Source organism: Pinus tabuliformis, chromosome X, assembly GCF_031772625.1.
Source record: "Pinus tabuliformis cultivar Carrire ecotype Pingquan chromosome X, CPIR1, whole genome shotgun sequence".
In the NCBI taxonomy this organism is placed as follows: Eukaryota; Viridiplantae; Streptophyta; class Pinopsida; order Pinales; family Pinaceae; genus Pinus; species Pinus tabuliformis.
In genome coordinates, this window is record NC_142308.1 from 1,133,321,409 (window position 1) to 1,133,348,169 (window position 26,761).

The 26,761-nt window shown below is 38.4% G+C and overlaps 1 protein-coding gene across 1 annotated transcript in view; it reads left to right on the plus strand.

Moving 5' to 3' along the window:
• Positions 1–26,761, plus strand: part of CYP71 (cyclophilin71) — a 405,299-nt gene that overhangs the window by 291,969 nt on the left and 86,569 nt on the right. The window lies entirely within an intron of this gene.

The window sequence follows — 26,761 nt, forward strand, 5'->3', positions numbered from 1 at the left end:
GCCAACTGTTTCAAAGAAAATTTAAAACTTTTTGTTGAATGGTGTTGTCATTGATGTCAACCCATGAAGTTGGATGGGTTTGACTTTGACCAAAAACCACAGTCATTGATGTCAAATTGTTAATTAATGCTTTTTAATAATTGTCGGATTACATCAAGATGGCAGATATACTGTTGGATGGTTGAAAACCCATGTCCTAGGGTTTGGGTTCCTTGGAGTGAGGATGTATCCCGACTTTGGTTAGGGTTTTTGGTAGGTCATATCATTGAGTTTGGGTCGGAGATCTATATCATTAGATTCTCCAAGAAAATTGTGTTTGAAATTGAAAACCCAGTTTTGTGGGCTAAAACCCCCGGGGTAGTGACATGACACATCCTCTTATGGTTGTCAATCTATTACATTGTTTATTACTCTAATATCTGTTAGTTTTTGGTAGCATCAGATGTGCTCTAGCCATGAAAATTGGTGGAGATACTAAGGCACATGAGTTCTAAAGAACCCAGAAACCGTTTGGTGAAATTCCGCCCGGATTGTATTTTATTAAAATAATTAATATTTTTAATGGGGTTCCTAAGTCTAAACTTAGGAAAATTAAAATATTAATGAGTATTAATCAAAATATGGGTGAGAATGTTCTAGAAGACGGATCAAGTCAAGTTTTAATCTTAGTCGTTGATTAGAGACTTAATCTCGACTGTTGAAGTCTCAATGAGAAAAGTATAAGAAGGAGGCTTGGGGTTCATTTGAAAAGACACATAGGGTTGATCAGTCAGTTCGATATTCCTAGGGCGGGGTTGGCTAAGGAATTCGAAAAAGTGATCAAGCAATGAGGATCAGAGGCAGTGCAGAAAGTAAGTGATTTCCAGTTCCAGTGAATACACTTCAGAGAAGACAGTGAAGGATTAGAGAGGTAGCGCAGTGCCAAGGAGGGACAACCCATCAATTGGAGGAGGTTGACGCAAAACTGTTGGGGGATAGTAGAGATCAATGTCAGGAATCATTGTGGGTGATTGGCAGATGAAATATCGATTTCTCAGCAACAGACGCAACAACAAGAAGGGTGACACAGTCAAAGGGAGTCTCCACATAGAAGCCACGCAGTCACTGTGTAGGCTCACCCAGAGACTGCGCAGTGGGTCATCCAGGAGTTGGTTCCAGTGCAAAATCTCCAGATTTAGTGTGAGAAAATTCTCACTATTTTTCTATCAATTATCTTGTCTGAGTGGATTTCCATTTCTCTGGGGCATCCATATTGTATTCAGAAATTTACTGCCAATAATAGAAACCCTCAGATCTGCTGCACCGGTTTTCCTGCATTGGGTTTTTCCGGGGACTATTGTCCAAAAACAAGTGTGTCAATGTGATTGTTCATGTGCTGGTGTTTCTCTTGCTTTTGCTCAGTCCATAATTTGTGAAGTATGCAGCTGAATTTATTTTGATATTTACTGAAGCATTCGTAAATAACTTATTATTGTAAATAAGTAGGAAAAATAAATCAATCACTGCAACATGATTTTTTCACAATCTCACTATGTATAAGTTGAATAACTTCAAGAATCAATGACAATAAACCAATCACTCACTTCACAACCTTGGTAGGACCATATGCGCTAAGCCAATCATTGATTTCAAATTTCTAGTGGTAATGAAAATATTTCTAGGCAAGATCCTTAACATAAATATTTCATTTAAAAATTACTTTTATAGATATATTATTCTTAAAGTAAAAGATTATTTATCTATAAGTCCATCATTTTAAAAGACCAAAAAACCCACATAAGACTCACAACCCTCCTTCCTTATTTACAAGGCTAATTTAATATAAAAGTTTTTAATCCTTTAATTCCTAGTAATCCCTACTCTAACGTCCATCTAAGAAGCCCCGCACCCCCCCACCCCCGCTTCCTCAGTCCTCAAACGGTCATCATTAGAACCCCTCCTAGACCTATAAAAAGAGGTCCATACCTCTCTTCTTAGTTATGAACGTTAATGCAAATTAAAAAGAAGTCAAGTTCTGAAATTATAACCTTTGGCCCTTTAGAAGAACAAAAAATCAAGCGAGAGGTTTTTGGGTAAAAAGAAGTCAAGTTCTGAAATTATAACCTTCGACCCCTTAGGAGAACAAAAAGTCAAGCTAGAGGTTTTTGGGTAAAAACAAGTCAAGTTCTGAAATTATAAGCTTCGTCCCTTTAGAAGAACATAATATCAAGTGAGAGGGTTTTTGGGAGTTTTACATTTGTTTTGGTTTGGTACTTGGGTGATCATTGGTTTTACGGCAAGAAGGATGTCTTCATCCCTCTAGGGCAATGATCTTGGAGCAAGGCTTATCATTATAGACCAGTCAAACAACGATGTTTACTTATATGCTAGTAGCTCTCTGGGGACAGACTTTGAAAGCATTGATTTTAGGTCATTTGGATGATTTGAGGCACCTTGGTTTGTGCCATTATTTCATAGCAGTACTAGATCGTTGTAGCATCAAGTGCAACTTGATATGATGATGACAATGGTTGTGCATTGATGACTATTCATATATGAGTAGTGAGATGCAGTGATAGCCAACAATTGTGCAGGGATTTGTAGTGATAGTGATATACAGTGTGCAGTGACAGTGATGTGCAGTTGAATAGTGATAGCTTGATGTGTAGCATTGTGCAGTGATTGATTTGTGGGAACATTGATCAACGACTACTAGAATTCAACATTTATTCTACATCTTTCTTACAACTATTCTGCAAAGAACAAGGGATCCATAGTGAAAATTGTGAAACGTGAACTACCGACTCTTTTCCTGATAGGAGTCACCTTCAGGTTATGGCCTGAGAACACTTCAGGGTGGCAGGGTGGTGTTAGGGCAAGTTGTGGCTTGCACAAGGCATTGTGGCATCCATTAAGTTGTGGCTGATAAACTAACAGAGTAACGAAGCATCCGTTCTGATAGAAGTTGGTAACCAGAGTGTTGGGGCACTGATCAGTTTGTGGCTTGATCTACAGGGTGATGGGGCGTCCTTCTGGTAGCAATAGGTTATTAGGGTGTAGTAGCGCCCTACAGATTATAGCCTATGAATTAGGGGGTTGACGCCTCCCTAGTTGTAGCTGAAATCTTGACATAATCAATTTTCTTTTAAGACAGAGAAGACAATTACTAAAGAAAATTTCGGTGGTTTTTGACCTGGAGGGGGTTTTCCACCTAAAAATCTGTCTACTGTTTTATCTTTCTACATTTTTGTATGGTGTTGTCTATTGTGGATTATTGTTTATTATTATCTGAAGAAGAACAATAATAATAACTAAAGATTAACTAATGCTCTAAAAAAGATTAAAAAGTGCTAATTGCTAAGAAATATTGATTCACCCCTCCTCAATATTTCCAACAATTGGTTTCAGAGCTTGGTTCCTTCAGTGAGAGCGTAGCCGTTGTAAGGCAATTTTCAGAGCATAGAGATGGGAAATTCAAAGAAGTAGGTTGAATAGATTTCAAAGGAAGGTATAGGTACACAAAATCTGAAGAAAGTAAGTGTTGTGTACCAACCCCCGATTTTGATGCAGATAATTACTGGATATGGGAATCTAGTATGGAAATTCATTTGTAGGCACATGGAGTATGGGAATCAGTTGCTTCTGGAGACACATCTACTGACGAAGCTAAAAGGTACAATTCAAAGACCATTAATGTAATTTTGAATGTTTTGCCAAATTCTGTGAAAACAAAAATTGGTCAATGTTCAACAACTAAAGCTCTTTGTGAAGAGCTTTATAATCTCTATTCAACAAAGTAATCAGTTCAAGATGTTATTGAAAATTCTGATCCTTCTAATTATGTTGAGGAAATTGGAAAAATGAGTAAGATAGAGTTTCAAAATCAAGCGATCAAGGTGATAAAGGAACTCAAAAGAAAAAAGGAAAAGACAAGACTTTTGGGAGCAGATTTGAAGACAACAAAACAACTCATCAAGGAAAATGAAGACTTTGAGAAGATGATTAGTAGTCTTAGAACTCATTTGGAAGAAGTCAAGAATACAATGGCACAAGACCTCAAGAGAGAGTCCAACATAAGCAACAAGTACTTGACACAACCTTTGCAGAGATTAGTAGGCTCGAACAACAGATGCAAAAAGCAAAAATTGACAGGAAGGAATCTAATCAAAGATACATATCTGCAGTTGAGCAAAAGCAAAGGGAATTGTAAACCTCTTTAGTTGAACTAAGCATGCTCATGATTAAGATTGAGAAGCAAAAGGAACAGATACAGGTACTCAACAGAGAAGTTGAAAAGGCCTCTCCTATCAAGCTATAGGTTGAAGAAGTAGAAGAAAGAAGGAAATTGTTAAAGGAAAGATTTCAGGAAGGCCTTGTTCAAAAGCAAGGAGAACTTGATGCAACCTTAGATGAGATAAACAAACTCAAGGGATCGCAAAATGAACAGTTACAAGATAAGACAGATGAAGAAGCAAAAAGGAAGGCAATTAAAGCTGGTAAAGTTCCAGTTGATGAAGGTACAAGCTCCACATCTTCGCACGATGATTCTAAGAACGAAGCTGATGAAAGTAAAATGCCAAAGAAAAATGTTGGAACTCCAAAGAACAAGACCAAAGCAGTCAATAACAAAGGACAACAACAAACTACAACACTGCCTCCAAAGAATAATGAAAAATCTTCCAGGTATGTTCATTTATTTAATGTTTATTGTTTTTGTGTGCTAACTGTGCACATATGGCCAGGGATTGTAAAGTTGTTGATAGATACAACTATCAAGGACCATCGCATTCGAATGAACCATTCAAGGACGCATATTTATTTAATGGTTATTGCTTTTTATGTGCTAACCATGGACATATGGCTAGGGATTGTGAAGTTTTTGGTAGGTACAACAATTATCTGCAAAACCGTAGAAGCGAGTTTGCAAGTTCTTGAGACAGATACCAGATGGCATCTTCTATGGATGACATTGAATGCTTTAAATGTCATAATCATGGACACATAACTCAATAATGAAGGTACCATCCAGATATGGAATGTTACAAGTGTCACAATTATGGACACAGAGCTTGTCACTGCGAGAACAAAATGGAATCAATCATGAATATTGGTGACGAGAATAAGAAGGTTTGGAGGAGGAAACAGGGACAAGATGTACAAATACAGGAATAATAGGTACAAGGTCAACAAGAAGTGTAGAAAGTTCCAGCAGTGATGCTTTCAAGATTCGTAACAGGGTCTGAGGAATCGAGTCAAGATGACTTGTTAGGTGAATCACTATTTTGAACAATACGGCTCGTTGACTCCTTGAAGTTTGTAGAGGGTGAGTCTATGCAACAATATATGGCACAAGTCTATGATTAACAAACAGATAGTTTGAACAAGATTGCAATGTCATAGTAATTGTTGGCTTGTGGAGAAATTATTGAGATTTCTGATTTGTACTTCATCGCAAGTGCTTTTGGAGGAGTTCTTCATGGGTCGAGATTGATATCTATTTGTTGAAGACAATTTGGGGGTCGAGTAATTATCTTTTTTCAAGGGTCGAGTTGCATCATATTGAGAGGGTCTGAATTTGCATTTACCTGGAGGTCGAGTTTCCTCCTCTTTGGCAAGCCGAGTTTCTTCCTATTTGGCCAGTTGAGTTCCTTCTTCTTTGGGAGGTTGAGTTCATCTTCTTTTCGGGGGATGAGTTCATCTTCATTTGAAGGCCGAGTTCCATCTTGTTTGGAGGTCGAGTTTATCTTCTTTGGGGTCAAGTTCCATCTTTTATTGGGTGTTAGTTTTGTAGCATCAGACAGGTGTTCTAGTCTCGACTTTGGTCAGAGAGGCTAAGGAACACAAGATCTCCAAAACCCATAAAAGTTTTTAGGAGAAAACACCTAGATATAGCTCAATTAAGTTAATTGATCAATAATTAAATATTTCCTAAGTCTAACTTGGGAGAAGTGATTAATTAGCAGTAATTAATTGAGAAAGGTGAAAATTTTCTAGAAACTCACACGAATCGAGTTGGAGATGATCTTAGACATTGATGAGGATCTAATCATGGTTGTTGGTTCACCAACGAAAGATTATAAGAGCAACTTGTTGGGTAGATGGAGAATACACTTGTGAGGTTGAGTTACTTCGCAGATTGAGCTACCTAGTTGCAGAGATCAAGTAAGGGAGAGAAGTTCGATCCAAAAGGGATGCAGAGACAGAGGGGGAGCAGTGGAAGAGATTTTCGGAGAGGCAACAATAACAAGGTCGAAGTATTCCACTGGAGGTTGTGTAGGGATTGTGCAGGCAACTTCAGTGGGGCAGTTCAATTTGGCTGAGTAGGGGTCGATTCAGTATCCAGAGGCTGAGAAAATTTTCTAGAGGGCCGGGGTATCGCTTCCAAATGCAGTAGCAAGCAAAACGACTTGATCAAAGGCAGGTTCAGCCTATGTGTGAGGGTCTATGCAAACGTTGTGTAGGGCCCTGCAGAAGGTTTCTTGACGACCCGTTTTTCTTAGGCAAGTACTGCCAAGATTGCTCGTGGAGAGAGAGAACATTCTATCTAATAATTTTGGCCAGATTATTTGCTGATGATTGCCAGTATTGGGCATCTAGATTGTGCTCAGATTTTCATTGTTGCATAATAATAATAAAACCCTCATCTGTTGCACTGGTTTTCGCACATTTTGTTTTTCCAGGGACATTTGTCCAAAAATAATGGTGTCATTTTTGTTGTGTGTGTGCTCTATATTTCTCAGTTCCAAGTTCCAACATTTTATTTTCTACAGTGTTTTTATGGTGGAAATTGTAGTTGTGAGTTTATTGGTTTTTTGCTATAGCAAGTAAACTGCACTTAATTTTAATCAATTAGAAGAATAATTTCCAATTGCTGCAATAGAGTTGTAAAATTTCACATGGTATCATAGCAACGTTGAAGACATATCTAAATCTCAGAAGCGAAGGAGAAATTTGTGCAGGTTCAGAGGGAGTTTTGCAACAAAATTTCTAGGTTTTCACAGAGGGCCAGCCAAGCATTTCGAATTGCTAGGCAGGAGGGTTCAATTTCCAGTTGCAGGTGTAAGAAAAGTTCAAACAAGCTTAGTAGCAGTTCCAACAGGCAGTGGTATTGTCGAGAAGTAGTTCCGGTGTGTATATCAGTCAATTCGTTGAGCAGATTTGGGTGTAGTTGATTTGTAGGTAGACCAACAATAGCAGATCAACGCTGGGTGGATGAGAAATAACAAACACAGAGGATTTTCTTAGAGGGTTTCCAAATTTGGATCCAAGAGGAAATCTGTGATTTCCAGTTGCAGGTGGCAATAGTAACTGGAAAAACTAGAAATTCTAGGAGGATGTGCGAGTAGTAGAGCGAGCAACCAAGCAAGAAAGTGAGGAAATTCTTGTTTAGTTTTGCAGAAAATAGCCTTAACAGGACTTCGAGATCTGGATAGGTTAGATGGGACCTCAAATTATTGTATTTGAAAAGCCAAAATGTCTTTCTTGCTAGCTGAGCATGGTCTGAAGACGTATGTATAGAGAGTTGTAGCCATGCCGACAAACCCACAACAACTAGAGAATTACAATAAGGAGATGGCCAAGACAAAGCGCTTGATCCTTGATGGCGTTTGAGATCATATAGTCTCACACTTAGCGCCCAAGAATATGGCCAAACAAACGTGGGATGTAGTTGCCACTCTTTTCCAGCATCCATCCGAGAACATGAAGATGTTCTTAAAGAAGAAGTTGAGGACCACCAAGATGCATAACAGTGAAGGAGTCACTCCTTATCTCACCAAGATTCAATATGTTCGGGACGAACTTTCCGCAGTTGGAGAAGCACCTAAAGAGAGTGAGATAGTGCATACAACTCTCAGTGGTTTCACCCCAGAGTGGGCTACCTTTGTCCAAGGTATCATTGAACGAGATAATCTACTAGAATGGGATCATTTTTGGGCAGAGTTTACGTAGGAGGAGATGAGGCTTGCTCTAGTTGAGAGAAGTATTAGTGGTAGTAGTAGCAGAGGACCGAAGGGTGTGAAGGAAGAGGAGAACGTTGCCCTTGCAACAAAGGGGAGGCAAAGAAAGGTCTCAACTAGGGACAAGGATCACAGGGAGGAGAAATGAAAAAGAAGGATTTGTCGAAGTGTAAGTGCTTTAGATGTGGTGAGTTTGGTCACTACAATACCCAATGTCCAAAGAGGAAGGAAAAGAAGGAGAAGCAAGCGCAGACAACAACTTTTGTAGAGATTGACAACTTGTCTTCAAGAGTAGAGGATGAATTCACACTGTATGCAACTATACCTCCAGGAGAGAAGTGGGGAGAGATTGAGCTCTAGTTCCAAGAGTTGCAGAGATTTGGGTAGGGTTCAAGGAAGACTCCATTGGACAAGTGTTTATTCTTGGATCATTACCCTCGCTACAGGGGCCCACAATATTTAGTAGCAGATGGATCGGTGTTTAGGATGGCGTAGTTAGATCCTGAGGGGCAATTGCAGAGCTAGTAGCAGTCATATACTAAGGGGCGCAAAGCAATTGTAGTTTAGACAATTACTTAGTGGATAATGTAGAGGCTAGTTGCAGTTAGAGACTCAGGAGACAATTGCAAAGCAAGTCTAACGACACAGTTGATTAAGAGTTCTCAATTGCAGTAGTTATAGCAGCAACAATAATGTGAGATCAATTGCAGTGCAGAGAAGAGCTGGCATTAATACAGGGCGTACAGTGCAGTGTCAGCAACAATGCAGATGCATTATGGTTCAACTACAGAGTGGCAGATGAATTTGAGTTGTGTAGTGGCTTGGTGGGCAGTGGTAGATTGTCACAGTTGCCAGACATCAACATGTATGGAGGATGTTATGAGACATAGTGAGAGAACATCTTCCTCGCTAAGAGGGAGTATTAGTTTTGCAACATTAGACAAGTGTTCTAGTCTTGACTTTGGTGAGAGAGGCTAAGGAACACAAGATCTCCATAACCCAAAAAAGGTTTTAGGAGAAAACACATATAGATAACCTAATTAAGTTAATTGATCAATAATTAAGTATTTCCTAAGTCTAACTTAGGAACAATGATTATTTAACAGTAATTAATCGAGAAAGGTGAAATTTTCTAGAAATTCACACGGATCGAGTAGGAGATGATCTCAGTCATTGATGAGGATCTAATCATGGTCGTTGGTTTAGTAGGGAGAGATTATAAGAGCAACTCGATGGGTAGATGGAGAATATTCTGTGAGGTTGAGTTCCTGATCGAGCAAGGGAGAGAAGTTTGATCCACAAGGGATGTAGAGACAGGGGGAGCAACAAAAGTGATTCCGGAGGGGTTTACTGTTTCAGAGAGGCAGTAACAGTGAGGCTGTGTTATTCCACTAGAGGCTGCACAGGGACTACATAGGCAACTTTAGTGAGGCAGTTTGATTAGGCTGAGCAGGGGGTCGATTTAGTTGCCAAAGGTTGGGAAAATTTTCTAGAGAGTCAGAGTATCACTTCTAGTAGTAACACCAGGCATAATGACTTGATCAAAGGCAGATTCATGCTATTTGTGTGAAGGTCTGCGCAAGCTCTGCGTAGGGGCCCTTGCAAGGGTTCTTGACGACCAATTTTTCTGAGGCAGGTTGTGCTAGGATTGCTCGTGGAGAAAGAGAAAATTCTCTCTAATAATTTTTGCCAGATTATTTGCTGAGGATTACCAGTTTAGGGCATCTAGATTGTACACAAATTTTCACTGTTGCATAATAACAATAAACCCTCATATGCTACACCAGTTTTCCCAGATTGGGTTTTTATGGGGACATTTGTCCAAAAATAACGGTGTCATTTTTGTTGTTTTTGCACTCTATATTTCTCAGTTCTAGCATTTTGTTTTCCGCATTGTTTTTATGGTGAAAATTGTAGTTGTGATTTTATTTGTTATTTGCTGTAGCAAATAAACTGCATTTGGTTTTAATCAGTTAGAAGAATAATATTTCCAGTTGCTGCAATAGACTTGTAAAATTTCACATTGGGAGGCCAAGTTTCTTTCTCATTGGAGGCCGAGACTGTTTATCTTGGAGGCTAAAATTTTATTTAGGAGGTCAATTCATCTCTCGATGGAGGCTGAATCTCTTATTGGCTGGTTGGATTTATCATTCGCATCGGTTGAGTACTTGGGGGTCAAATTGATTCTCTTGGAGGTTGAGTTGATTTCTACAGGAGGGACTAATTGCTTGGAGGCCGAGAATATCATTTGTTGGGTCGAGATATCTTCTTTTGTTAGGCCAAATCACTTTTAGGATGAGTTTGCTTCTCAGTGGGTCTAGTTCATCACTATTTTGTATGTCAAGCTGTTTACCGGAGTTATATTCAAGTTCACAAAGTAATTTTGTATTGTAGAGTCCTTCGATCAGATTAATAAAATCTTAGTTTGCCCCTCATATATTTCTGTTGTTCAAGTTTATTACTTTGTCTAGAAAGTGTTTAAAGAAATGTTTCAAAGAAAGTTTTAAAAATCTTGTTAGATGGTGTTGTCATTGATGTCAACCCATGAAGTTGGATGGGTTTGAATTTGACCAAAAACACCAGTCATTGATGTCTAATGGTTAATGACCGCTTCTTACTAATTGTCAGATTACATCAAGATGGCAACTATAGTCTTGGATGGTTGAAACCCAAGTCCTACTGTTTGGGTTCCTTGGACTGAGGATGTAGCCCAACTTTGTTGAGGGTTTTTGGTAGGTCATGTCATTGAGTTTGGGTCGGAGATCTATACCATTAGATTCTCCTCCAAAAGATGTTTTTGTTGATATGTGGTACGCCCCGTGGTTCCTTCTAGTTTGAGAGAAAATTGAGTTTCAACTTCAAGCTTTCAAAATTGAAAATTCAATAACATTTATCATCATTGATCACCAAAGTTGTACTTGTAAGCTAAGTTTAACCATTACAAGAAGTAATATCTAAGATATTTCTAAATCCTAACTTCTAACTGTTAACATGATATGAAATGTTATAAATTTATAAAATGAAACATGAATAATGAAATGAAATGAAACAACTTTAGTCTTTCACGAAGCATCATATTCATAATTCACATCATTACCAATGAGTTATAATTGCCAAGGCCCAACCTCAAACTTCAAATTTTCATTGTCACAGTGATATATTGTTTACAAAAAATATCATTATGATATGAAAGAGTCAAGAGTCAAGAGTCAAGAGTCAAGGACTCAAAACTCAATAGTTATTTAAACTAAAGTCTAATAGAAACTAAAAAAGACAAGTAAACTGTAAATCAGAATCTACATGTGGCCCTTGCCACGAGAGTCTCCAGGAGTATAAGCAGGTCGTGGTGGTCTTCTAGGAGTCTCCCGCACAGACCGACGACCAGAACTAGAACCTCCACGTGAGGGTGTAGATGGAGGTGGCGATAGCAAAGGAACAAGACTCGGACCTCGAGCGCTGCTACTGGATGGTGGAGGTGGAGGTGGAGGTGGCATGGCTGCTGCAACTGCTTCGTCTTCATCCCTTACAAGTTCCTCTTCCAGTTCTTCAATATGTACAATGCCATCCTCCAAATTGTCATCCTCTGGGTGATTGTCCCAAATTTTATATGTGGGATCCTCATAAGCCCGATCACAATAATGACTCAACAACCTCAAGTTGTAGTGCACATAAACCAGGCTTTCTACTCGGTTTTCATTGAGTCTATTTCTTTTCACATTATGTATGTAGCTGTAGGTGCTCCAACACCTCTCTGCAGAAGAAGTATTTACAACCTGTGAAAGAACTTTTTTTGCCAATTTTGGCAAAAGTCCATGCCCGCCATATGTTTCCCACCATGTGAGAATATCACATCTATCTCTGTCGTCCATTGCATGGAAGTTACCATACAAACCAGTGCCACTGAAGTATCTGCCTATTTCAAGGCGCACAGCTGCACATTCCTCCCTGTCAGGTACCAACTTTTCTAATGCTTCCAAATATCCTTTAGTTACCTCTGGATCTAAATGGGGTTTGGTCCTAACCCCACCCCCTGCTGCAGGTTGGCCCAACCAAGATGTAGAGTAGTATTTTGGCGTAAGGATATACGCCAAGCAATGTAGTGGAAGATTAAGCCTATTCCACCGTTCACACACGCAATCATGAATCAATTTGTACAAGTTGGGATCTCTATTATGAACAATGTCTTTTATTTCCCCCAACATGGTATCCATTTGCTCATACACCTCACCAATCACTGGTTTGTCTGTATCTGCAAACCAAATCATGTGATAAATTGGCTTGGTGAAATCCAATACCTGCCTCACAGTTGTCCAAAACTGCCCATCAAGAGCGGCCTCCTCCACCATTTCAAAACCTGCCATGTCAGCTACATTTGTAGCCCTTTCCTTTAATACCTGCCAATGTGGACTTGATACCATGCTAGCTAATGCCTCTCTTACCTTCAAAAGGCGCCTGAAGGTGAGGTAATAGCTACCAAATCTGGTCTTCGCAATCTTCAACAACTCCAATCTCGAGTGACTGCGGAAAAGGCCATGGGTATTGCTATGATTTGTAATAAATTTTATCATTTGTTTGCCTTTCTTGTACAAATCACCAATCCATTGGTATTGTTCATTTTTGTTCTTGACAATATCATGCAACAGAAGGTTCAATGTGTGAACCAAACATCCAGACCAAAATATGTTCGGGTATTTATCCTCAGTAATTGCTTCCGCTGCCTTACAATTAGGAGCATTATCAGTAATGACTTGGATGACATTGTATGGGCCAATACGCTCAATTGTTTCAAGTAATGCTTCTGCAATGTTGATGGCGGTCTTGAACTTGTCTGAGTAATCAAATGCAGCTAGAAAGATGGGACCACTAATAGACATAGCAAGAACACTTATCAATGGCTTGCCTTTTACATTTGTCCATCCATCAGATACAATGGACACCCCATGGTCAGTCCAAGAACTTGTCATTCTATTCAAAGAATGTGATATTTTTGCTTTTTCATGATCAAGGCCAACGGTTCTTGCCTTGTCATACCCAGGGCTCTTGTATCCTTTAGGGGCATCATTTATGGCAGAAACCATTTCGTGCCAATAACGTGAGCGAAGAACATTGAATGGTATCCCACATGCATAGAGAAACCTGTAAACCTTTGAATCCACATCATTCCTACACCCCTCATCAAGGAAATCTGATATGGTTCTATGCCTTAAAGATGATGACCCTGTGTCTCCATATCCACTGCCTTGGGAGGATGCTGAAGGAGTTCTTTGTGATTGTGAGCTTGGTTCAAAGAAACCCCTTGATTTTTTTGATCTGTGTTGGGCTTCCTCCTCTTCTCTTATGTATTTGGCTCTATCCGCCGCTGACATCGCTGTACAAGTTTTGATTCCTATTTGTTTGTCTCCATCCCATGGCCTTTTCCCACAGAGGTGTCTTCTAGCACGGGTGTATGAACCTGTGTAATTAGTGTTGCAATGGGGGCAATGAAATTTAGTGGTTCCATCCCCTCTCCCTGTTTCAGCCTTGTTAACATATTTCCACAATGGATTTTGGTCTTGTTTAGTTTTTTGAGGGTCATGTTCACCCTCCTCCAGCTCCTCACCGGGGTTTTCACCAATTTGACTTTCTCCAGCTTCTTCATCCCCCTCTTCAGGTTGGCCCCTCCGTTTCCTACTCTCCAGCACCATAATAACCATAAAAGGGACCAGGAAGTGGAAAATGCCAAGAAATATAGCCAGGTCGATGGTGTTTGATGTTTGTAGGGTTTTGATTCCTGAATCTGCAAATTAATTTAATTTATTGGGATTAATTAATTTAATTTATTAATTTAATTTAAATTTATGATTTTTAAACTCAATAAACTAAATTAAATTAACTAAATCACTACCTAACTAACTAAACTAACTAAATTAGTAAGTTACTTACCTTTGCAGGCTTGCTCCTCGCTCCTTGGCACTTGCTCCTCGCTCCTTAGCACTTGCTCCTCGCTCCTTTGTTCTTGCTCTTGCTCCAAACTGTTGCTCAATGAAGTCACAATGAAATTTTTTTAGGTCCATTGGGCTTTTAAAACCAATTTTTTTTTTTAAATTTGATTTTTTTTCGCGTCTGCGGAAATTTTTTCCATCGGATCGCTCCCGGCCTGAGTCGAAACGCTCCCGGAGTGATTTTTTACGCCCGGGAGCGATCGCTCCCGGGCGTTAAAAATCGCTCCGGGAGCGACGGAGCGATCGCTCCCCGAAACGCTCCCGAACAGGGCAGGGAGCGTAAATTTTTTTTAGGGAGCGCGCTCCCGAAAATCGCTCCCATCCGGGAGCGATTTTGGGAGCACGCTCCCGAGCCGCTCCGGAGTCGCTCTGGCCCAGAGCGCGATTCGGGAGCGGGTTCGAGGGGGGGGGGCGCTCCCCCGCAACTATGTGTGCGTTTGACGGTATTTATCTGCAACAAAGTCTCAAATCTGAAGCTCGTACATAAATTAGGGTTTTTGCTCCAGACGCAGTCACAGATCTAGGATATCTTGTCCCTAGATGCACGCATGCGAAGGCCCAAACAACATCCAGGCAGCTACAAGCACTCACATGCTAACCTAAAGGGAGCATCTAGAGGTTTGACTACAGTTGACCATCATCTGAAATTTTCTGAAGTTGTTTGAATTCTGAATCAAGATGTTTCTGACATATCCTACCACTGTAATCTAATTCCTGAAGTTGTTGGGTTAAATTGCTGATCACATAATGAAGTATTATGCATGAAACTGGCTGGTCACCTGGAAAATGTCAGCTGCACAAATGTGTTGCGGATGGCTAGATTTGCAAGCGGGAAAAGCTTGAATGTTTGCCATAACATGAACAGGCAAATTGAACTTGTCACTATGTTTGTGCTACAAGAGGTTGGCATGATTTGGCTTACTGGTATATATGATTAGTGTTTTGTCATGATGTTTGACAATAACTTTGAATTGATGACTGAGATATGCTTTGACTATAGATCTCTTTACGATAGCTAATTTGGACTTGACCTGATGTCTAATGATTTGATTTGACGATTGTTGATTTGCCCTGATATCTATGCTATGTGGACATAATGACTTATGTGGGTATTCGAAAAAATGATTTTGTATTGGCCTCCTCGTTCCTAGCACAATGGTTGAGGTACTGATAGTTGTGATTCAACATGAAAATGGAACCTGCATGACTCATCCTTGGTGTATGCATTTGCACCTAGTGACAAAAATGACTTGCATTATGATTATGAGAATGACTTGATAAAGTTCAAATTGATAATGCATGGTTGATGACAACTTGTTGGCATGATAATAAATTAAATCAAGATTTGATATGAGCACCACTGTCTCCTGGTTGAAAGAATTGATATTGTAATAATGATGACTTTGATATTGGTCGTAATCTGGCTTCTAAACTCTGATGAGTTGACTTTGTTGATGTGATTTATGTAAGGTTGATTAGGTTGGCTTAGCAAGACATTATGCTTAGAGCATTGCATGAAGCAAGCTCCCTGATCCGATATGTCTATGTTTGACAATTATCTGATGAAGTCAAAATGATGAGTTCCAAGGTATGGCTTTGATATTGATTATGGTTTTGGTTTTATATCTTGATGGTCTAATGTGACAGGTAATGAGCCTCTGATGATCTAAATCAAAGGGAGATAGCTTATGAAGCTTGAAATGATGTATCATGGCATGATGAATCGATTTCTGGAATTTGGGAAAGAAATTCCATATTGCAAAACTATTGGAAAATGTTTTTGAATAATGAAAATGAAAATCCTTGGATACTCCGATTTGAAGTTCAAAGATGTTGAACTTGACATGGCACCCAATAGTTGATTGAAGCATTGATGTTCCATTTTGAACATCCATCTGTATATGTATGATGTGCATAGAACCTGAATAAATTCATGATTGAGCTGCTTCACTCACATAGAGTTGCCATCGAGCATCCTTTGAAATATCTTCATGAGATATTCTATTTTTGAGGTTGAGATATTTCTCCTATGATATGTGACTGCATGGATGTATTGTTGATATTTGAGATTATTGTTGATAAGCACATTTGGATGCTGCTTTAGTATGAAATCTGCCATGATATCTTGGACGAAAGGTCCATAGTACGATTGAGAATGAGTACGATGTTGCTAGCATGGCTAGTTGTGAGGCAGGATGAAGAAGCTCCTTAGAGAGTTGTCTGAGCATGATTTGGATATGACATGGATACATTGTGAGCTGATTAGCAGAAAGTCCCATGTTTATAGTTGGGACCAAGATACTCTTATATATTGAGATAGTGCAGTTGTTCGAAGCAAGCTCAAGCTTGGGGTTGGCACCTCCTTGAGAGGAAGGATGATTATGGTATCCTTTTCTGATTTGTATGATTATATATGATCTGACATGATATTTGATTTGATGTTCTGTATGAACATGAAACAATTGCTATTAAGACAAGATGATGATGAGTGCAACGCTGATCCAGAACACTGAGCCAAACTCTTCCTCCGTGTTTTAGCTCCGAGAGTGAGGAATTGAGATGGAGGGCCCCTGGAGTTGAGGGAACTCTGGACAATAGGGCCTTACCCTTTTTTGTTACCCATAGGGTTTGAGAATGTTGCTCCCCTATCTTCATAGGGTCGAAGAACACTGCTCCCCTGTTTGGTCTTTGCAGCGTATACCCCGGTTGGGATTGTTGTCGCACCAAGTGTCTAGGCACCACGACAATGCTCAAAGTAAGGGTTGTCACTCTAATACTTACTCACTTCGTTTAGACTCTCTCCTAGACAAGTCAAGGAGGGTAGTCCATAGGGGTAAATGAATGAAGGAAACCTGTGGAACACAGGCTCAAGAGACTTAAGAATGAACAAGTTGACGAATGTAAACAAGTCCTAGTTAATTGAGATGGATAGATCTAACAATTAAGACAAATAAGACACTATCACAAGATAGAAATGATTTTAGACCAGTGCCTTAATATTCAATTAACCATAAGTTAAATGAAAACAAGTTATCGAGAGCAATTTATAAATGTGATGAAAGTGACAATTAAATGCAAATGCTCAAAATTTTATCTTGAAAATGATTCTAGCAATTAAATACCATGAAGAACTATGAAACTTAAATGCTAAGCAAGATACAATCCTAGATTTAAAATGATTTTCTTTAAATGACCCAGATCTAGAAAAAATTATCTTTCTCCTATAGTCAATCTTTAAATATGATTCTAAAACATTAATCACGCTTGACAATAGAGAAATCAATACCACAAAAGTTTCCTTTTTTTTAATTTTAAAAATAAAAACACTTTAATACGAAAAGATACCAAGAAGGAATTTTAGGTTAACAATTTAATTATTCCTTAGGTGATCTTTTAATGTGTTAAGCTCATGAGAAAATTTAATGTGGTAAATGTTTAATTAATTTTTTTTTAATGTGACAATAAAAATAGAAAATCAAAAGACTTCAATAAATTTAAATTTTTAATGGGTTGTAGAGCACATAAAAATTTAATTTTTTAAATGTGAAAGCTTAGATCTTCTTTTGATTTATTTCATTCGCAATTTCCAAGTCACAAAAATGAAAATTTTTAAAATTTTTTAGTTTTTTTTTTTAAATATTTTTTTCTAAAAAAAAATAAAAATAAAAAAATCAAAACACAAATCTAAGTCAAACTCATAACTTTATAATAAAAAATGTAAAACAAAAATAAAGTCAAAACCAAAAATAAGGCAAATCGAAAAATCAACCAAAACAAAAACAAAATCGAATTGACGTGAAGCCTAACCCTAAAATGAAATATTAGAGCATAAAAAAAGGGAAATAAAGGAAATCGAATGGATGTTTGTGTGTGTGCAGGTATGGTGGCGGCAAGAGCTTTGAGCTCGGGCGAGGGCAACATGCAGGTCAATGGAGGGATGGATATGGCAGCGAGAGAGATGGAGAAGAGGATGAGGACGCCGTGGAGAAGAGTGAGTTCGATTGCAGGTGCGAGTTCGATTGCAGGTGCAGAGGGAACAGATGGCCACGACACTAATCAAGAGAGAGAGGATGGAGCTTCAAGTGACGATGGGTAGAAATGAGGGTCGAATGAGGGCAGTGAGGAACGCAACAGTGAGGAGCTAGAGTGCAGGTTGAGAGAGATAGTAAGGGAAGGCTGTGGATGGCTGGCGAGCAGGAAGGGAGGACATAGAGAGATGGCAACGATGAGGAAGTGATTGAGGACACAGAGAGATGGCAGCGATGACGAAGTGACTGAGGTTCTCACGCGGAGGAAAGGGAACAACAGGGCTGCAGGTGGAGGGAAGAGATAGTAGCGAGTTTGCGGGTTGAGGAATGAGGAAAAGTAGAAAAATGCAACAAAAAAATGGAAAAACACAGTAAGAAACAACAACAGAATTTTGAGAGGCTTCCAGGAAGAAAAATGGTAGCCCAAAACCTCCAGAAAAAACCCAAAAAGATTTAAATTTAAAACCAGTATATCTCTGCTTCAAAAGTTTTTCTCAGAAGACTGTACGTTTGGATTTAAAACCCGTAGACTGAAAATAATGTCCCTGCAAAATAATATTGATGCCAGATCTTATCCTTCAGGGCCTAGATCTGGGTTCAAACAAAAATTCTCCTTCAGATCTGCAGCTGTGGAGGTTTGCCATTACACCAAAACCCGCAGCTGTTGGTAAACGTTACAAACCAGTAACTAGGATCTCCAGGGTGGAAATTTAGGATTCCATAGAGGTGCGGTGATTCTTCCAACACCCCTCCTCAAACGCAACTCAGGGGAATCGAACCTGGGTCCAAGCTCTGATACCATGTGGAGGTTTGCCGTTATACCAAAACCTGCAGGTGTTGGTAAACGTTACAAACGAATAACTAGGATCTCCAGGGTGGAAATTACGGATTCCATAGAGGTGCGGTGATTCTTCCAACAACAACTGCAAAAATAAAAAAAACACCCATAAACGATGATGAAATTAAAACCGGAAAAACCTAGTTGAATAATTACCATAATTACAAGCTGGAGGCTCTAAGTAGCTAGATCTATCATTATGTCACACAATTTTTTATTTTTATTTTTTTTTAAATTTTAAAAGGAGGTGCTAACTCGAAACCCTCATGCATGACAAAAAAAATGAAATCTTATGATAAACCCAAAGCTAATTTAGTTGGTTTCTTCAAGAAATATAGATCAGGAGTTGGCTGGTCCAATTGAAAACTTCCCCTAATGCTCGAGGATCTAAATCAAGATTTCCCTGCAAAACTCGATCCAACTATTAAAAATAGAGCAAGAAAATAATAATAAAACTTAGACACATAGAGATACGTGCTATTACGTTCAAAATTTAGATTATTATTCAAACCCCATTGATTGAGAAAGATACTTCTACTCAAATCACTCTTTAAAAACTATCATCAATTACTTTAGAAAAAATTATGCATGAAAATAAAACATCTTACAGTATTCCCATGAAGAGTAACACCAACAAAATTTAACCCCAAAGTCTTTTTTTATTATTCAGAAAAAGATTACATTAGAGCTTCCTGATAAGCAGACGACTCAATGATCGGATGGATTGGCTGACAATTGACCTCCTATTTAAAGATAAATCCTCCAATGGTTAGTTTGAGTGATTCTTGTCAAAGTAATCTAGATTCTCAACCATTGATGAAGATCAAAATTTCTTTTTTTCTCATCCGTCGAAATATTTAATTTTTGAGGAAATTCGAAATTTTAATTTAAATGCATTTTAATTAACTCAAAAATTAAAATTTTGAGTTAATTTCCCAAAAAATTTGACTGACTTAACCCCAGGGATCATAGGTTTAAAATTTATCAAAATAAATATTTTACCTTAGTCCTTGGACCTCTTAAATTTTTTTTTTAGGACTGACGAATTTTTCCTTTGAAGAATTTAAATTTACCTAGGACCTAGAATTAATTAAATTTCTGGCTTACAATGTTAATTAATTTTGGTCCAAAAAATTTAATTAATTAACTTATGAAGGGATACATTGTTTTTCCAACCCTCAAGACACATTACATCATGATTTTCATATTTTTTACATCACAAGGGGGAAAACCCATTTGTAATAGACCCTCACAGATTACCCATTTCTGCGACACAAGTATAATCTAGCAGACCAAGTAACTTGTAATAAAATATTCTAACCAAATAGTTAGGATTATTCCCAACTTACTTTTACATAGACTCGATCTAGAACATTAGGACTCGCCTAAGATCCTAGCGACAAAATCCATTCTAGCTTTGGGGTAAGAGTGGAGGGAAAAACTCTGCCGATTATTCGAAAATGAATTGGTGAGACGAAAAACCTCATAGAATGGAGATTGTCCCTAGAAAGGTAGGTTTACCCAGGTCGTTACATACATGACATGGGTTTGTTGAGATTATTTACATTATACACATGCAAAATGGGTTTACATAACATCTTGGAAGTGAGGATGATGATGATAGCGGCGACACAGACACATCGATCAGGCACTATCCTTTTTGCAAAAATAGGGGGTGTACTGTTATGGGTCGTTGACACGTGGTGGTCAACATCTGGCTCTACTTGGGGACACATTGTTGCACCAGAGGAATGTGAGAATCCAAAATATGCATCCATGCAACACACAAGATAACATAAGTAGCATCCATCCAAAAGTCATCATTTAATATTAAGCACAAGAAATATATAAGCTCTTCATTTATTAACTATCCAAATAACATGAAAAACATAAATCTACCTACGAAATGACATACTGAAATAAAAGGGTGTAGGATTAGGAATACAATACAAAGGATATTCGTCTTAGTTTTATCTTAAATTAATTTATCAGACAATTGCATGGTAGAAGCAGCAACAACTAACTCATCAACTAAGCAATTTTGCTCTCTTGGGATAACTTCAAGATTGATGGCAACAAAATACTCCATGGTATCCCACACAATATTTCTATAATTTCTTAATCTTTGATTTTTACATGTAAATTTATTTTTTGTTTGCATGATAGGTAAATTTGAATCACCCTTGATACTCATCCATTTGACTTACAAAGTTTTTTCCATTTCAATACCTCGCAACAAGGCTTCATATTCAACCAAATTGTTAGTTGCTTCAAATTCTAATTGAGAGGAAAATTTGAAAATATGACCAAGGGGAGATTTCAAGACAATTCCCGCACCTTTACCATGCCTAGATGTTGCACCATCAAAGTAAAAATGCGAAACTTTATTTTTTAAGTCACTCTCTTTTTTATCAACCTTGACTTTTACGGGAATGATTGAATTAGATAAAATAACATGATTCCCAGGGTTTGGTCCTTCACATATTATCTCATGATGGGGAATTTTAGGATCTTCAACATGGAATCTCCTTTCAGGCTCTCTATTTAATTTAAGAAATCCTTGACCATTAGGGGAACGAATCCTAGCATATGACCAATTCATTTGTGTGTTTTCTCCTAAATCAGAGGCCCATTTCCTAGACAACATCATACCCCAAGCATCAAGCACATCAACCACAACTATGTCCATGACAATCATGATATCAGGGTACACAGACAAATGGACTTGTAAGTCCTTAATTAACCCATGAACTTCAATTTTCTTCGAATCCATGGCACATATGTTGTAGTATGCCTAGATATCCTTAAATTAAGTTGTTCCATGACTCTCTTAGTCATCACACAAGTGGAAGCACCAGAGTCAAGAATGCAATTGTATAACCGATAATTGATCACACGCGAAGTAATGAAGAACGAAGAGCGTTATTTATTATCAAAATCCATACTCTGCAAGTATATGGGAGCATCTTGATAGAAAGCCTTAGGGGGTTCCTCTTGAGCTGGATTTATATGGGTACTACTAATGACATTCAATAACTTAGTCCTTTGGGAGGGGATCTTTAGTATTTCAGTCATAGGGACCAAAACTTTAGAGTTATTAAACCAACCTCCTAAATCAATATTCATACGAGAAGCTGGCCCAAAGTTAAGGCTTCGAGAATTAATCGGATTATCATTTTGATTTCTCCTTTGATAAGTTAACCCCTCGTCCTTAGCGATTTAAAGGACTTGCTCAGGCGGAGGTTTCTCACCAAAGAGTTTAACTAAGACATCAGTTTCTTGACCAAAATTATTGATACTATATGAAGACGTGAAAGGTCTGATAGGTTGACTATTTCCCTTGACCTCTTCCCAATTTTCCTGTGATAAACGATATTCTTTACCAACCATATCTATCTAGTTGCTTGTCTCAAGCATCTCATGATGCATGATTCTCTTAATAACAGGACAAGTGGCTTCTTCATGAAGCTCATCACATGCTCTACATTAAGGTGGGGTCTCCTCCACAAGATTATTCATTTCAAGAGGGTGAGGAGGCCTCTGCTCACTAGATTGACCTTTCTTCAACCAATTATTTCGATTATAATTATTATTCTGACCCCTAGGTTGATGATTTTTCATTTGGGCTCTTTCCATTTGAATCAACCTAGGCTGTAATGTAGTTATTTCTTTAGCATGATCAACAATCATCCTAGCTTGATTTAACTCCATATTTTCCAACTCCTTAAGTAGTTTTTGCATAGTTTATTCTTCGGATTTCTTTTCTTTTCCTTTAGGTTATTTTAATTTAACAGCAGATCTATCAAACCTAAGAATTTCAGATTTTCCAGAAGCCTTCGTATCTTTTTCCAGTTCTAAAGCTGTGAATTGACAAGCCTTGTTGTCAATAGGCTTGGACCTTATTAGCTCATAAGAAGTGTCAAGATTGAAAGCATCGAGATAATATTTTAGAAGCATTTTCTCAATTGGTTTGTAATCAATAGATATCTCTTTAAGCACACCATTAAACCTTTTATTAAATTCTTCACACATCTCATTTTTTTTCTTTTTAATGATGCTAATGTATTTTGCTAAAAATTGATCTTCTTTCTTATCACCAAATTTCTCTCTAAAAGCATCAAGGAGGGAATCAAATGAATCAATGCTATGATCAAGCCTATCCCTAAACCAATCCATAGCATCCTACTCAAGGGTCAACATGAAGCATTTCATTTGCACATCCTCATAATTATGAGCATTAGCGAATTTAGCCCACCAAGTCTGAAAAGCATATAAATGATTTTTAACAATGATTGCATTATTTCCAATGTTCCAGCAAGTTCCGGGGATGAGAAGGCGAGGGAGCGGGGATACGTAGCAGCGGCCTATGCAAAAGCTCCCCACCAATTTTTAGGAAACATGGGGGGACGTCGGGGTCTTAAAAACTTATAAATATAAAATATAAATCAAGGAATTATATAACTGAAACAAATTTAAAACGAAAAGCATGATCATTGATATCATTATCATATAAACTATAATCATACATCATACATGTAATTTTGTAACTGTACAGTGTAACTACTAGTCTACTAACTTACTAACAGTGCACAATGAAAATAAGTTATAAAATTTTAAATGTTTAAAGTTTTAAACTTTAAACCATATTGATGTCCCACTTCCAACTATGAACATTGAATATTGAATAATATAAAAGTCAAGTCTAATACATCAGTGACAACGTTCCATTCAAAGGAGTAGACAAAAGGCTGCTTGGCGATGGCAGTGGTGTTCAATTCAACGATGGAGCAAACAGAAAATGAAATGTGAAATGAACATAATTTAAACCCTTCCTGGTCGGTCAACAAATATTAAATATTATGATTTCTTTCATAAAAAAAAATTGCGAAATTTTCTAGGGAAATGACCCCAAAAATGGAAGAAACGACCCCTTTCAAGCTTCCTCGCGTACCCTGTTTTTTAGGAGCGTGGGGAAACGTCCCCCTCTCATCCCCAAGTCCCCAGAGCGCGAGGGAGCTAGGAAACTCGACCCCCAAGTGGGGGAACGCGACCCCGTGGAACATTGATTATTTCCTTGGAAAGCGGTTAAGTTGTCTATACCAATATTAGGACGGTTATGGGGATAACCTTGGGTGTTAGCAAAGTTAAGAGGCTCATAGATATCCATGATGTCTAGAACGGGAGGATTCAAGAAGAGTGAATGGATGTCATAAAGAGATTCCTGGTCGAGATTGTCAAGGAGTGTACGAGAAGAGACCTTCTATAATCTAGCTCCGAGAGCCCTTTTAGGATCCAGAGTAGGATTAGCCAAGCTACTTGGGTTCCTCCTAGTACATGCCCCTGTAGAAGATGAAGGAACTGGAGTTGCCACCCGAACATAAATCTAACTTAGACACAAAAGTTGATATGATGAAAATGAGATGAAGGTGAATGGGTGAAGATGAAAGGATCAAATGATGAGAAGAGATTGAGAGGACCAAGGACAGAAAAACTCTATCCCCGACAACAACGCCAAAAAATGTTGTCATTGCTGGCTAAAATGAAAGATAGAAACATGAAAGATGAAGAGGAAAGATGAATATCATAAAGGCAAGGCCCAATAAATTGGTCCCCTACAACATAGCCAAAAAATGTCGTCGCACAAAGTGTCTAGACACCGCAACAACACTCAGAGCAAGGGTTCACTCTAATCCTTACTCACTCCGTTTAGACTCTCTCCTAGACAAGTCAAGGGGGGTAGTCCCTAGGAGTAAATGAATGAAGGAAACCTGTGGAACACAAGCTCTAGGAGACTCAAGGATGAACAACTTGACAAATGTAAATAAGTCCTGGTTGAAGCAGGTTGAAAGGATTACAAAGGAAGGTACAAGTACAACCAAATCTGAAGAAAGTAAGTATTGTGTAACAATCGCTGATTTTGATGCAGATAATTACTGGATATTGGAACCCAGGATGGAAGTACATTTGCAGGCACATGGAGTATGGGAATCAATTATTTCTGGAGACACATCTACTGACGAATCTAAAAGGTACAATTCAAAGGCCATTAATATAATTTTGAATGTTTTGCCAAATTCTGTGAAAACAAAAGTTGGTCAACGTTCAACAGCTAAAGCTCTTTGGGAAGAGCTTTATAATCTCTATTCAACAAAGTAATTAGGTCAAGATGTTATTGGAAATTCAGATCCTTTTGATTATGATGAAGAAATTGGAGAAATGAGTAAGACAAAGTTTCAAAATCAAGTGATCAAGGTGATAAATGAACTCAAAAGTCCAAAAGAAAAGACATGACTTTTGGAAGTAGATTTGAAGACAACAAAAGAACTCCTCAAGGAAAGTGAAAAGTCTGAGAAGATGATTAGTAGTCTTAGAACTTTTTTGGAATAAGTCAAGAATACATCGACGTAAGACCTTAAGAGAGAACTCCAACAGAAGCAACAAGCACTCGACACAACCTTGGGAGAGATTAACAGGTTCAAACAATAGATGCAGGAAGCAGAAATTGAAAGAAAGGAATCTGATCAAAGATACATATCTGCAGTTGACCAAAAGAAAAAGGAATTGGAAACCTCTTCCGTTGAACTAAGCATGCTTGGGATTGAGATTGAGAAGCAAAAGGAACAGATACAGGGACTCAACAGAGAAGTTGAAAAGGCCTCTCCTATCAATCTACAGGTTGAAGAAGCAGAAGAAAGAAGGAAATTGTTGAAGGAAATATTTTAGGAAGATCATGCTCAAAAGCAAGGAGAACTTGATGCAACCTGTGATGAGATCAACAAACTCAAGGGATTGCAAAAATAACACTTACAAGATCAGATATATGAAGAAGCAAAAATGAAGGTAATGAAAGCTAGTAAAGTTCCTGTTGATGAAGGTACAAGATCCACATCTTCATAGGATGATTCTAAGAAGGAAGTTGATCAAAGTGAAAAGCCAAAGAAGAATGTTGCAACTCCAAAGAACAAGACCAAAGCAGTCAAGAACAAAGGACAACAACATACTACACCACCGCCTCTAAAGGATAATGAAAAATCTGTTGATTTGGGGTAGCATCGGATGTGATCTAGCCACGAAAATTGGTGGAGAGGCTGAGGCACATGAGATCTCTAATACCAAGAAAGGGTTTGGGTAGATTCTAAACAGTTTGGGCAGATTCTAAACAGTTTGGGAGATATTAAAATAATTAATATTTTTAATGGAGTCCCTAAGTCTAAACTTAGGGAAAATTAAATATTAATGTGTATTAATATAAAATTGTATTAGAATGGTCCAAAAGTCATGGATCAAGCCATAGCTAATCTTAGCCGTTGATTACGGATTTAATCTCAGCCGTTGATTTGTCAACGAGAAAAGTATAAGAGGAGGCTTGAGGGTTACTTCGAGAACACACTAAGGGAGACCAGTCAGTTCAATTTCTGGAGTGGGGTTAGCTGAGAAATTGAACCAGTGGTCTGGTGAGCAGTCAGGAGGCAGCAAGTACAGAGCAGAGAGGCGGGATTAGCCACTGGAGATCAACGCTGAGGCAGGAGAGGCAGACGCAGGGCTTTTCAGGCAGACGCAGAGGTAGCAGAAGACTGCGTAATCACTTGTTGGGCTTGCGTGACGCAGAGAGGCTAGGGCTGACACAATCAAGCAGGCGCTGACGCAGAGGGTTTAAGAACCACACAGAGGTCAGCCGGGCTGACGTTGGGATTGGGAGAAGTGCTAGAGAATTATTTCTCTCTGTGGGTAAGCCAGTTTGGCACTCTGTTGCATAGAAAACTTGTTGAATAATAAAATCCTCCCTTGTTGCACCAGTTTTCCCACATTGGGTTTTTCCGGGGACTGTTGTCCAAAATATCTGTGTCAATGTGTTAATGCTTGTGCATATGTTTGTTTCTGTATTACGGTGTGATATCTGCAACAATATTTATTTTAATGTTTATTGAAGTAATTTCATAAATAACTTATTGTGGAATAAGTAGGAAAAATAAATCA